At 43.3% G+C, this 14139-nt stretch overlaps 1 long non-coding RNA gene across 1 annotated transcript in view; it reads right to left on the reverse strand.

Moving 5' to 3' along the window:
- Positions 1-6774: 6774 nt before the first annotated feature.
- Positions 6775-14139, reverse strand: part of LOC311597996 — a 30160-nt gene continuing 22795 nt past the window's right edge. The window contains exons 3-4 of the long non-coding RNA XR_014779426.1: positions 11264-11371; positions 6775-6909 (exon numbers count right to left, since the gene is read on the reverse strand). This is a non-coding gene — a long non-coding RNA (uncharacterized lncRNA). The remainder of the gene's footprint in view (positions 6910-11263; positions 11372-14139) is intronic.

Here is a 14139-nt window from a genome sequence, read left to right on the forward strand (position 1 = left end):
CTTCTGTTTTGAAACTTGCTTTCTAGACCAGGCTGGCCAAGAACTCAACAGAGCTCCACCCGCCTCTGCCTCCCTAGAGCTGGGATGAAAGGCATGCACCACCAGAAATCAAAGGTATACACATTTCCCACCACGTACCCTTAATCCTTCCTGAGGATTACTGCTCAGAAAGCCCAATAGAAGCTATGAACTTTCTTCTCACACAAAAAGCACTGTATCTAATATAATATGTATTATTATACCTCTGCTTCTCAAAACCCAACCATTATGAGTCACTCAGGAGCTAAAACATAGAGGTGCCCATCCGAGCATGGGTGGGCAGAGCAAAGTCTGTGAGACCAGAGCCACACCATAGTCTGTTTTTCCTGCCTGCAGGTCTTTTTTCCCTCATGGTAGGTTGATGGGGTGAAATTTTAACTTCTCTTACCTACTGGACATCCTCAGGAGCAATCACTCAAAAGAATGGATTTCTCACCTTTGTGGTATTTGAGGTTGGTCTGATGTATTTTGATGCTAATTACTGCTTGCTGTCTCTGTGACCCACCTTGCCTAAAACCAAGGTTTGACCAATAAAAGGCCTTCATACCTAGGCAGGGGAAATAGGATAGGTGTGGCTAAGGTTAATGGAGTGAAATTTTAACTTCTCTTACCCACTGGACGCCATCAGGAGCAATTATTTGGCTTAAAAGAATGGATTTCTCACCCTTGTGGTCTCTGACATTTTGAGCCCATTTCTCATTCTAATCCACTGGGTCTAAATGAACTCTCTTCTCACCTAGGACACTATAGTGGACTCATGAGGTGAGTCAGAGTCCCCAAGACGGCATATCTGTAGTCATTCCAGAAGTGAGCATATTTCTAATTATCAGAGTGGAGGTGACCAATAAGATGGCTTCTCTTCATCCTGTGAACTCTTGCAACTATCATCCCAAGGGGTCCGCAGGAGGGGACCTGAAGTCAACTCAATGCCTGGCATTGGGCATGGTGGTTCATTGTCCTGGTCACACAAGAAGCCTGTGAGGTGCCTATGGCAGGCATCAATACTTATATTTAATTGAAACTCAGAGTTAGACTTTGCCTGTCATGTTTCAGCTACAGTGAACTCCCCATGTAGTATCCCTGTGCTGAAAGGTATCAAGACTATGAGCCTGACCCGAGCCCTGTTAGCAATCAGTTCTGGCTAGCCTCCAGCGTTTTTCTTATGTCTCCTTTCACTGTGCCCATTGTTTTCTCTGCCCATCGTTCAGCATGGGAGACAGCAAAGCTTTGAACTACAGGAGAGGATACGGCAGGAACAAAGGAGCAAGGTTTTAAAGTGGATTTCGGGAGGGAAGGTTTTAGACAAGCATTAAAAGGGAACTGAAGACGAGGGGGCAGGGGTGTAATGAGAGGGCAGGAAGAACACAGGAAATAAGCTAGATGTGGTTGGTCCAGCCCTGGGATTTCTCAAAACCATCTCCCCACCCTTCTTAGTAGAGTGTTCCGAGAAGCGGAAGAGGGTAGGTACGCAAAATGAGGAGAAGAGCCTGTGTGGGAACTGTCTGAAGCCTTTCTCAGTACAAAACACAGTTCTCGGGCAGCAGAGATGTCTCAGTAGTTAAGACGTTTGTTCTTACAGATCACCCAGGTTCAATTTCCAGCACCCATATGATGGTCAGAATCATCTGTAACTCTAATTCCAGGGGATCTGACACCCTCTTCTCCCCTCCACAGACGTTAAGCACGTGCATGGTGCACATATACACACGCAGACCAAACAGTCATACAATCTAAAAATAAATAAACCTAAAGTTTATTTTTTTTAAAAAATACAGTTCTCAAGCCCAGCATGGTGTTTCACCCCTTTCATCTCAGCACTTGGGAGACAGAGACAGAGGCACATGGATCTCTGAGCTTGAGGCCAGCTTGATCTACAGAGCAAGTTTAAGGACGGCCTGGGATACACAGAAAAACCATGTCTCAAGAAAACAAAACAAGACATAAGAAAGAAAAAAATTAAAAGAAAAAAGTACAGTTTTCACCTCAAAGGGAATAAGAAATACTTTGCTCTTGAGTCAAATATTAAAGACCATAGCTCAGGAGCATGAACTCATATAACCCTCAGGAGCATGTGCAGTGTAGAAACTGTTTATAGAAGTTTTGCAGTTACATATAAAAGAAAGCCACAAATCAAGACCCTTTTGGAATATACTGGTGGAAATAGGGTAACCCCTGCAATGCTCTGTTGGGGGTTGGTATGATGTGTTTTGATGCTAATTAATAAAAGGCCTTTACACCTGGGCAGGGCAAATGAGATAGGCATGGCTAAGGATTCTGGGCTTGGAAAGACAGGGAAAATCTTGAGAAAGAAGAGAGACCTGAGGAGAGGAGAGGAGAGGAGAGGAGAGGAGAAGAGAGGAGAGGAGAGGAGAAGGCTGCTATTGGTTAGATGGAAGAGAAGCACATGGCCACCATGGATAGAGGACTTGGCCCTTGTGAAGAACATTAGCAAGGATATGGCACTATGGAGGGGAGGTAGGCTGATAGAAATTATTAGCAGCAGATAGTGTGGGATTCGGGCAGGTAAACAACAAATGCGTATTAAGGAGACTAAAAATCCCCCCAAATAATTTGGTTTTGGAACTGCATGGTTTCAAAACTCCAAGTTCTATCCAGGCAAGAAGCGCTGTAGAGCAGGTACCATAGGCATGGCTTTTTCTTCTGTGAGTTTCCTTCTCATGGGCTAGAAGAAGGCACCCAAAGGTAGCCTCACTTTGAAGGAGAGTGTGCTGGAGGGTGGAGGACCTCTGTGTGTAGGGCATTCCTGTACCCACCCCTTCCTTCTCTCCTGCCCACTCACTCCAAGATTTCCTGTGCCCGGAACCAACCAGTGCAATGTGTCATGTGCCCCAGGGCTGACTCTCGAGTTCCTTGAGAAGATCCTGTAGGATTTGACTAGTCTAAGAATCTAAGCTAGAAAGGATGAACAGAGCAAATGAAGATACGTATGGTTTTCAAGAGACCCCAATGAAGATAGGCAATAAAATAGGATGCTAGTGAGCTTAATAGGTTAGTAGTTATCTGTCATGTGTTGTCATTTGGCCAACCTATTCCATCAACACATACCTGCACCATCATGGGTACATATTCTACAGTCCATGAGGAAACCAGGATTAGAAGTCTGGACCAAGTTCTGAGTTCTGCCTGGGCTTCAGTCATCTTCTCTCCTGCCTCCTTGCTTTGCTCTCTGTCTGGCGTGCCTTTGTCCTCTGCTCATCATCTGGGTATCCCTGAGCTTTGTCCCCACTGGAGATTCAGAATCACCTTCCATGTTCTGCCTTCTTCTTCTGACTTCCCTGCACTCTTTCACTTAACAGAAATTTCAAGTCTCAAGGGATCAGTGCAAGATCCAGGATAGAATGAAGGCATGGCAGAAAGGTTCCTAATTAAAATGAATATGTGACTGTGGTGGTTTGAATGGGAATCGACCACACAAACTCATGTGTATGTGCGCGTGTGTGTGTGTGTGTGTGTGTGTGTGTGTGTGTGTGTGTGTGCATAAGAGAGAGAGAGAGAGAGAGAGAGAGAGAGGGAGAGAGAGAGAGAGAGAGAGAGAGAGAGAGAGAGAGAGAGAGAGAGAGAGAGAGAGAGTGTGTGTGTGTGCTTGGCCCAGAGGGAAGTGGCACTATTAGGAAGTGTGGCCTTGGCCTTGGCCTTGGTGGACATAGTGTGCTGTGGAGGTGCACTCTGAGGTCTCATAAGCCACATAGTGTGGCAGTCTTCGTCTGCTGCCTGTGGATCAAGATGTAGAACTCTCATCTGCCTCTCCAGCACCATGTCTGCCTGCACGCTGCCATGCTTCCCACCATGATGATAATGGACTAAACCTCTGAAACTGTAAACCAACCGCATCAGACATGAACTCTGGTGTCCCATATTTGACCACTTCCCCATGGTGTGGAAGCCTGGTGGTACTCAGAGAAAGAATAAGCAGGCTACGAAGATGAGACTTGATAACCTATGACCATGTAGTGGGGGAGGAGGTCCCCCTCTGTCACAGACAGCGGGGATGGGAATAGGGTGAAAATGGGAGAGAGGGAGAAACGGGAGGATACAAGGGATGGGATAACAATTGAGATTATAATCTGAATAAATTACTAAAATAATAATAAAAATGTATCCCTTTATAAGAGTTGCTGTGGTCATGGTGTTTCTTCACAGCAATAGAAACCCTAACTAAGACAATGACTATTGTGGAAAACTTAACCTCCAAAAATAAAAAGGATGAATTTTAAAGTAAATCATTTATAGTGTCCATTTATAATGCCAGGGAGAAAAACAGTACTATTAACTCTCCAGATCTCAATAGATCTTCCTAGTATGGTTTATGCTTAGACAACTTCATGTGTGACTTTTTGTCACTTCCTCTGATCATTGTCCTTGGATACTAGGCGTTCTTCACAAAGAACAAAAAGAAGACGTCAGCTAGAAGCCCAATACTTGCTGGTGTGGACACACAGCACGCCAAGAGTTTCTTCTCTACTGGCTTGCTTCTAACTTGAATTTTCTCAGAGATTCTTTGAAGACTAGTGGGATGACTCTCTGGATAGAACAAAGAGAAGAGGCTCTATCTTCTTTACCATCTCAGTTTAAGAAGGGAATAATTCCAGTAGGAATTTCATATTTTTGTATTTGTAATTTTGTATCAACAAGGTGTGTCATCTTAAGAAAAAAAAATCTCTGTTTTGTTACTGGAGTATTTAGGGGGAAAGCCTGGCCTCTGAGCCCCCAAACAACTAGGTTGAGCTGCTCATTTTTTCAGTACATCCATTATAAATACAAACAATAGTGAAAACCAGAGAAAGGAGATTTCTTCACTGTGGCTGTCATACTTAGAGTTTTATTATGTGATGAGATACCATAACAACAGCAACTACAATAAAGGGAAGGATTTAACTTGGGCTTCCTTACAGTTCAGAGGTTTGGTCCATTGTCATCACGACAGGAAGCATGCATGCCATTGCCCAGACAAACACGGTGCTGGAGAAGGAGCTGAGAGTTCTACGTCTCGATCTGCACGCGGCAGGCAGAGAGAATAAGCCACTGGACCTGGTTTGAGGATCTGAAACTTCAAAGCCCACCCCTGTGACACACTGTCTCCAGCAAAGCCACACCTCCTAATCGTGTCGCCCCTCATGCACTTAAGGGCGTCATTTTCATTCAAACTGCCACAGTGGTCACATTGAAAAGAAAGACTGAAGGTGTCACATGATCCCCAAAGTTTGTCTTTGGGAACAATGTTATGAGGTTTAGGTTTACCTAAAGAGCAAGAGGTATACACAACTGCACAGTCCAGGACAACATGTGTCCTTGCCCATCACTGACCAATTATTGTCTTAGCTTCATCATCCTGCCAAATAGTCCAGTTGATTGTCAGTGTGGTGTAAACATCTTCCTGTGAGGAATGACCCTCCTCTGGATGACACCAGGATTTCAACCCCCACCTCCCATCTCATAGGATTCTTAGGGAATTTTAATGGGAGGGAGATATCTTTGTTTTAATAGTCTAGTAGCTAGCCTCACATTCACAGAGATCTCCCACCACCACTACCTCTGCACCACCACTGTCCTAGGCTGACTTCCATTTGATATGGCCTGGTGTTAAAACAAAGGGACAGAACACAGACTTAGCCCAAGAAACCTTTGAAGGACCATCCTGACATCCTGACTCCAGCTTAAGGTTGGAAGCCATTTTGTTAAAAGGTCAGGATAAGTTTATTTATTTCTGTTTGCTGCAAATTTTGAGCGTGGATGTGCCTTCCTGTTTCTGGAATCTGACACGGTCCTCACCCTATAGAGTTTGACTCACATCTTGAACATACCTTGATAAGATGCCCTCTCAAATGATTTTGAAATATTCAGCCAAGTTCATACATAACTGTCGAACTCCCTGTGGCCAAGATATGCCTAGAGGAAGGGCGGCAGACATCTCTTTTGTGACTGTGTGCACATTGATTGACTTCATCAAGTGAATTTAAACAGAAGCTGAAGTATCTGTTTTTCGATGTTGTATTATTCAATGTTCTCTAGAGTAACAGAACTTATAGAATATTATATATATATAATAAATATATTTATAATTATATACAATTACCTATGAATAACAGGATCCTGTCAGGGATATTTTTTTCTTAGCTAATCCACTTCTACTCCAGATGTTTGATTTGGAAAGACATTGACTTTGATCTCAATCTTAAGATGGGAAGACACATCTGTTGTGATACATTATGTGAAGGTGTGTCTCTGTATACTCAATTGTTAATTCTCTACCCAAAGAAAGCTAAATACTGGAAGGAGTCTCATATTGTCATTTCTTTGACCCTCTACCAAGTTTTCTATTTTGTAAATGCTTGTTCTTCCACCTAGAACATAAACCCCTCTATGCCTGAAGGCAGTCTGAGGATGTATCATCTGACCGACTGTAGTAAGGAACTGACTGCCAACATCTGGGCAGGAAGTGGAGGGTAGATCTTATAGGCAGAGAAAGGGTCACTGGGGGAAGAATGGAAGGCAGGAGATTCCCCAGTAGATACAGAGGTGGAAGGATGATACAGGGTAGAGTAGGACCTCGCCACATGGCAAGACATAAAGCCAGGATTAGTCAGGATAGAGCATAAATGTGTGTGTACATATATGTATATACATATATGTACATATGTATGTGTGTATATGTGTGTATGATTATATAAGAATATATATTAATATATGAAATTTATTAGAGTGACTTACAGGCTGCAGTCAAGTTAATCCAACAATGGCTGGCTGTGAACAGAAAGTCCAAGAATCCAGAAGTTTCTCAGTCTAAAAGGCTCAGTGTCTCAGCTGGTTTGCAGCAAACACTGGAATCCCGAAGAAGTCAGTGCTACCGCCCTGGTGAAGGAGAAGACTTGTTAGTGAGGAGGGCAGCAACCAGGAAAAGATCAATATCTTCCTCCTGTCCTTAAATAGGCTTCCCAGAGAAGGCCTGGCCCCAATTAAAGGTGTGTGTAATGAGGATTGTCGGGTCCCAGCCCGCTGGAAAAATCAAATCAGGGCTCACCTGAAAAAGGGAGTGGGGATTGAAAGTAGGATACAGAGACGCGAGAAATAACGAATCAAGTCAGGAAATTTCTGATCAAGATTCCTGTTTAAATTTAAAGAAATGCTCAACCTCCTTAGTCATCAGGGAAATACAAATCAAAACAACTCTGAGATTCCATCTTACACCCATCAGAATGGCTAAGATCAAAAATTCAAGCGACACCACATGCTGGCAAGGATGTGGGGACAGAGGAACACTCCTTCATTGCTGGTGGGAATGCAAACTAGTACAGCCACTTTGGAAATCTATCTGGTGCTATCTCAGAAAACTGGGAATAGGGCTTCCTCAAGACCCAGCTATTCCACTCCTTGGAATATATCCAGAAAATGCTCCAGCACACAACAAGAAAATTTGCTCAACCATGTTCATAGCAGCCTTATTCATAATAGCCAGAACATGGAAACAGCCTAAGTGTCCCTCAATAGAAGAATGGATAAAGAAACTATGGTACATATACACTATGGAATACTATTCAGCTATTAAAAACAAGGAATTCCCGAAATTTGTGGACAAATGGATTGAGCTAGAAATGATCATAATGAGCGAGTTAAGCCAGAAGCAGAAAGACTCAAATGGTATATACTCACTTATATCTGCATACTAGCCCAAGGGGCATGTCCCATGAAAGCCTTCACTTACCAGGAAACTGGGACAGAGGGGAGGACATCCCATTGAGACTCTGGATGAGAGAAGCATGGGAGAATAGCAAAGTAGAAGGATCCAGAGGGTCCTAGAAACCTACAAGTTGAACATTATGGTAGGCAGATTTGGGCCCCGGGGTCCTGCCCAAACTAAGGCACCAGCCAAGGACAATACAGGCCGTAAAACTTTAAACCCCTACCCAGATCTAGCCAATGGTCAGAACAGTCTCCACAATTGAGTGGAGAGTGGGATATGACTTTCTCACGTACTCTGGTGCCTGACCTTTGACCATGTCCCCTGGAGAGGGAGACCTGGTGGCACTCAGAGTAAGGACAGCAGGTTACCAAGAAGAGACTTGATACCCTATGAGCATATACAGGGAGAGGTAATCCCCCTCAGGGACAGTCATAGGGAGGGGAATAAGGGGAAAATGGGAGGGAGGGAAGAATGGGAGGATACAAGGGATGAGATAACCATTGAGATGTAACAAGAATAAATTAATAAAAAAATAAATAAATAACAAAAAAAAAGATTCCTGTTTAATGCAGATGAGTAAGACTTTATATAGTAAGGTCAATAGGATCTAGTCTGATCCCTCTCTCCCTAGCTCCCAAGGCAAGAAGAACACAATAGCCTGAATAGCTCTCTGTAAGAACTTCCTTAACCCTCCAGGTGTTTCTCAGTAAGGACTTCTCTACTTCTTTAAAAGGTAAATAGTCCAAGGATGGCCTGGAACACAAAGGCCACCTCTGGCAGAGATCAGCAGTGGAAGGTCACAGTATGCAGCCTAAGCACGGGATTTCTAACATGGCAGAATTTGGCATGGCTTCCCACAGAAGATGAAAGCAACTAGGAAAAGAGCAAAATCTTGCTTCTTCCATGTCCTTATATAGGCTTCCAGCAGACGCTGTGGCCCCGATTAAAGGTCTGTGTAGTGGGATTACCTCAGACCCAACATCAATATGAATAGTGACATGGAGGCTTATTCATATTTTAAAGCTTGAGTTGCCAACTACTCTATCCTGACTAATCCTGATGTAACATCATGCTATATGCCCAGGTCCACCTCCCTGCTCTACCCTGAATCGTCCATCCACCTCCTTGTCTACTGGTGAATCTCCTGCCCTCTAGTCTTCACCCAGTGACTGTTTCTTTGCCTGGAAGATTCTCCCTCTACTTCCTGACCAGATATTGGCAGTCAGCTCTTTATTACAGTCAATCAGATGAGACGATCTCTGACACACCCTTAGACTGCCTTCAGGAATAGAGGAGTTTGTGTTCCAGGGCAGATAAAAGAACAAGCACTTGCAAAATAGAAAGCCACAGGCTGGAGAGATGGCTCAGTGCTTAAAAGCATTGACTGCTCTTCCAAAGATCCGAGTTCAATTTCCAGCACCCACATGGCAGATCACAGCTGTCTGTAACTCCAAGATTGGACAGCCTCACACAAACATACATGCAGGCAAAACACCAATGTACATAAAATAAAATAAAATAAAATAAAATAAAAAATAGAAAACCTGGTCAAAGAAATGACAATACTAGAATCCTGGCAGTATTTAGCTCTCTGTGAGTACAGAATTAACTACTGAATATACAGGGACACACCTGCACACAATGCATCCCAACAATCTTCCCACCTTAAGATCCAGGGAGAAGCCTACTTTTTAACTAGAGATCAAAACAAAGGGATCTTGTTAAAAAGGAAAAAAAAAGATGAAAGTAATCAACTAGATAAACAAGGTGCTAAAAGGTATTGACATCTCAAAAATCCAAAGGATCCCAACACTAAGGAGAACATCTAACGCCCTCCTTTGGCCTGCACATGCATGCATGCATGTATGCACACATATGCGCACACATACATGAACACACAATAAAACAAATAAATGTAAAAACCTCTAAGGTTCAGCTAGGGAACATTTATACCACCAAATAAGTCTTTGGTATTGACTTGAAGATGTAAGAAGACAGATCTCATGATAATTGGAGTAGAGCTATGACACCCAGGGCTGACACAACATGGTGGGTGAGAGAACGCCAGCTCACTCCAGTGAAATTCCCCTAGAGCAGAGAGAGCAAGCAAAGGCAGAGTCTACCTCCCAACAGACTGATAAGAAAAACAGGTGAGTACACTTGCACAAGAGACCCTGTCCCCTCCAAGTCCAGACACCAAAGAGTAAGAGAAAAAAAAAAGCCAAAGTTGAAGACAAGAAGGAAAAAACAATATTCCTCCTTTCTGGAGTTTTCCAAAAGACTGCCACCTGATGTCCGGTTGAAGGATTTCAGGGCTCAACAAATAGAAATATAACAAGTTATTGTCAACTCCTCAGAGTCTGGAAGCCGGCTGGCCCCTCGCTACTTCAGTAGGGGGCAGTATAACACAATATTTTCTGAGGTTTATGCATATAAGAGAGTCCCACTGAGAGACTAAAATACGGGTGCCAGAAATGATAGTTTGGGGGTAAATCTAATTTTTAACTAGATATCAGAACAAAGGGATCTTGAAGAAGAAAATGAGAATAATCAGGGAGACAGAAAGGATGCTAATAGAAATTCACATCTCAAAAATACCAAGTGGTGCCATCCCTAAAGAGATAGAGGCAGGAGAATAAGGAGTTCAAGGTCAATATCACCTATGCAGAGAGTTCTAGGCCAGCTTGGAACATGTAAGACCATGTCTCAAAAAAAGTCATAACTGTATGTGGATTAGCAAACACTGTGTCTATGGCATTTAGCAATTGTATACTCATGAGTGACTTTGACCAGGTGAGAGCCATTTTAGTGAAAGCAAAATCAAGGCTCTCCTTCCCTCTTCTCTCTCTTCCCTCCCTCCCTCACCCTATTGAAACTGTCTTCTTCTACATCTGGGGATGAAGACAAGCGAGCCTGTGCAGCTTCACTGAAGAACATGGGGAAGCATGCTACAGTGTGAAGGTTAATCTTCATTGTCAACTTGGCTGGATTTTCAATTGTCCAAGAGACACTTCTGAGGGTATCTCTGAGGACATTTCCAGAGAAGATTACTAAGAAAGGGACACACCTCCTCCAATAAGGCCACACCTCCTAATCCTTCAAACAGCGCCACTCCCTGGTGACCAAGCATTAAATCTATGAGCCTATGAGGACCGTCCTTATACCAACCACCACATTCCACTCCCTGGCCCTCTTTAGGCTTGTAGCCATATTATAATGTAAAAATGCATTTGGTCCAACTTCAAAAGTCCTCATAGTTGATCACAGTCACAACACTGCTTAGAAGTTCAAAGTCTCCTCAGAGACCCATGGCAACCTCTTAACTGTGGCTCCCTGTAAAATAAAAAAAAAAAGTAGATCATATACTTTCTATATACAACGGCAAAAAATATATTACAATTCCAAAGGGGAAGAAAAGGAGAAAATTGAGAAAGCACTGGACCAAGGCAAGACCAAAAACCAGCAGGGCAAACTCCAAATTCTGCATCTCCATGTCTGATGTCAAAGTGCTCTTCCCATCCCTACTTCTTCCCAGCTGTGTTGACTGCAGCACACTTCTCTCTCTTGGGTTGGTTCCACACCTGGTCTGCAGCTTCCCTCGGCATTTCCGCAGAACTCTGGCATTTCCAACATCTAGGGGTTTCCAACACAATCCACACTTCACCTTTACAGCTTCACCCACTCAGGGAAACCCCTGACTCATGCCTCACCTCACAAGCTTTCCTTGGCCATGGAGGGAGGTTCCACAGCCCCCTTTTTTGTATCTTTGACTCTAAAGCCAGAACTACACGGGCCAAAGCTGGCAAGTTCTGCTGCTTACTGGGGCTGGAACACGCCTCCCTCATTCAATTATATCTGTATCAGCTTTCGATTGTCGATCTTTGTGCTGATTAAGCTCTTCTTTAATTGCTTTTGATAAACTGGAAGCTTAGCTGGATGAGGTCTTTCCCCATGGTCACTACTCCCTTTATTCCATCTAGCATCAGGTTTTTCCTTAAGCTTCTTATCATTTTGAACACTGGACTTAGCTCTACATACACTTCTTGGTGTTCTGTTTTTCTTTAAACTGTACATTTTGTATTTCTTATTCTCCAGATTGCTCCTTTTTATTATAAATCTGCAGAAAAGTGGCCACTAATAACCACATGGCAGAGTCAATATGAGGCTTTCTTGAAATTTTCTCTGCCAATGTGTGGTGGTTTGAATAGGTTTGGCCCCCATAGATTCATGTTCTGAATTCTTGGGCCACAGGGAGTGGCACTATTAGGAGGTGTGACCTTATTGGAGGAAGTATGGCCGTGAGAGAGAAAGTGTGTCACTGTGAAGGTGGACCTTGGAGGTCTTAATTGATCAAGCTATGCCCAGTATGAAACATACATAGTCTCCTTGCTGTCTGCGGATTAAGATGTAGAACTCTGCTTCCCCCGACCCCCACCCCCACACCATGTCTGCCTGCGCACTGCCATGCTTCCCACCATTATAATAATGGACTAAACCTCTGAAACTGTAAGCCAGTCCCAATTAAATGTCTGCCTTAGTCACGGTATCTCTTCACAGCAATGGAAACCCCAACTAAGACACACTGCCATTAAGACAAAACTCTTCAATTTAGCTTCAGGTAGACTTTTTTTTTTTATAATGACAGAAAGCAGTCACACGCTTTCACAAAAATATCAAGAATGGTCTCTAGGCCACTTGCTAATATTCTTCTCTGAACTCACTTGACCCAGGCCATCATAACCCACATTGCTCTTGACATCACTGTCTTCCACACAACTACTAATGTGGCCCATTAAGCTTAAAGCACTCAACTGCTTTCCTAGCCCAAAGTCCACATTCCAACCAGACAAGCAGCATGGCCAGGCTTCTTTCAGCACCGCCCTGCTCCCTGGTACCAACTTCTGTCTTCTTCGTTAGTGTTTTATTGCTGTGAAGGGATACCATATCTATGGCAACTCTTACAAAAGAAAGCATCTAATTAGGGGCCTGGCTTATAGTTTCAGAGGTTTAGTCCACTATCCTCATGGCAGGGAGTATGGCAGCTCTCAGGCAAACATAATTGCTGAGAGTTCTACATCTGGATCCAAAGGGATCAGGAAAAGAAAGATCCTGGGCTTGGCTTGGGCTTTTGAAACACCTCAAAGCCCACTTCCAATGACACACTTCCTCCAGTGGCACACTTCCTCCAGTGACACACTTCCTCCAGCAAGGCTGCACCTCCCAATCCTTCCAAATAATGCCAATCCCTAGTAACCAAGGATCACATCTAGGAGCCTATGGGGGACATTCTGATTCAAACCACCATAGACTGCATCCCTCCCCACTGTAAGCTCACCTTCTTCATGGTGCTTCTTGTCAGGCAGTTGGTCACAGCAACAAGAGAAGTTAACATCTGAGAAGTTAAGTCTTTTCAAAAGTTGGGAAAATGAAGGCATTTTAGAGTGGCTGAAGCAGACACTAGCTTAGGAAAGAGGGACTGGGTGGTTAAGGTTGGTTGGTTTGTTTGTTTGTTTGTTTGTTTGTTTTTGTAAATTAGTAAGAGTTTTGATTTGGTCTTGGAGGTTTGTGAGGGAACATCATTGGCAGATTGTAAAAAGATGAATGGTGATAAAGGGAGGAATAAAAATAGAATCAAGGAGACATTATAAGGCTATGGGATAGGTTCACCCTAGTTATAATAAAGATATTAACAAAATCATGGGTGGTTAGGAATCGAATGGGTCACATGGGCATAGCTTGATACTTGGTTGTGTATGGGGAGAAGGGTGGGAAAAGGTATCTGGTTTCTGCCTTGAATGATCAAAACAATGAGCAGCATAAGAGATAAATTGGGACCTGAAACACAGTAAGTACAGTTCTTGAATCTGCTAATTTAAGAAAGTTTAAGATACAGGTATGCATATATGGGGGGGCGAAGAGAGAGGAGAGATCTGAATTACATAGCAAATATGTGAACAAATTATGGTCATGTCATATGTATGTACGGGTAAGGGTTTCGCTTGGAAAGAACATATGAAGTGAGGGTGGTTAAGGAGGAAATCCCCCCTAAAATACCACCGTTCTAAGGGTGACAAGGAAAGAGACATGTAAATGAAGTTGGTAGTGATTTGCAAAGTAGGAAGAAAGCTAGAACATTTTGAAGGAAATTGGTAGAAGACTAGAGGATCTGAAGACCTGAGAGAAAGAACAACTGTAAATAGTAGACAAAGACAAAGGGAAATTCAGACATACCGAACTCTAGTTATGGAAGGAAAAGTGGGCCCTGACACAGACAGTAAGGAATGGAGAGAGTCCTTCCAAATGGGACTACGAGCAATGCCTTGGGTGCTTCATGGACATACCATGTATTGCTGTGAAAAAAGAAAACTTAAGACGGAAGATGTATGGCCCACAGAGCAAGC

Source organism: Acomys minous (assembly GCF_964271855.1).
Source record: "Acomys minous genome assembly, chromosome: 1".
Lineage (NCBI taxonomy): Eukaryota > Metazoa > Chordata > Mammalia > Rodentia > Muridae > Acomys > Acomys minous.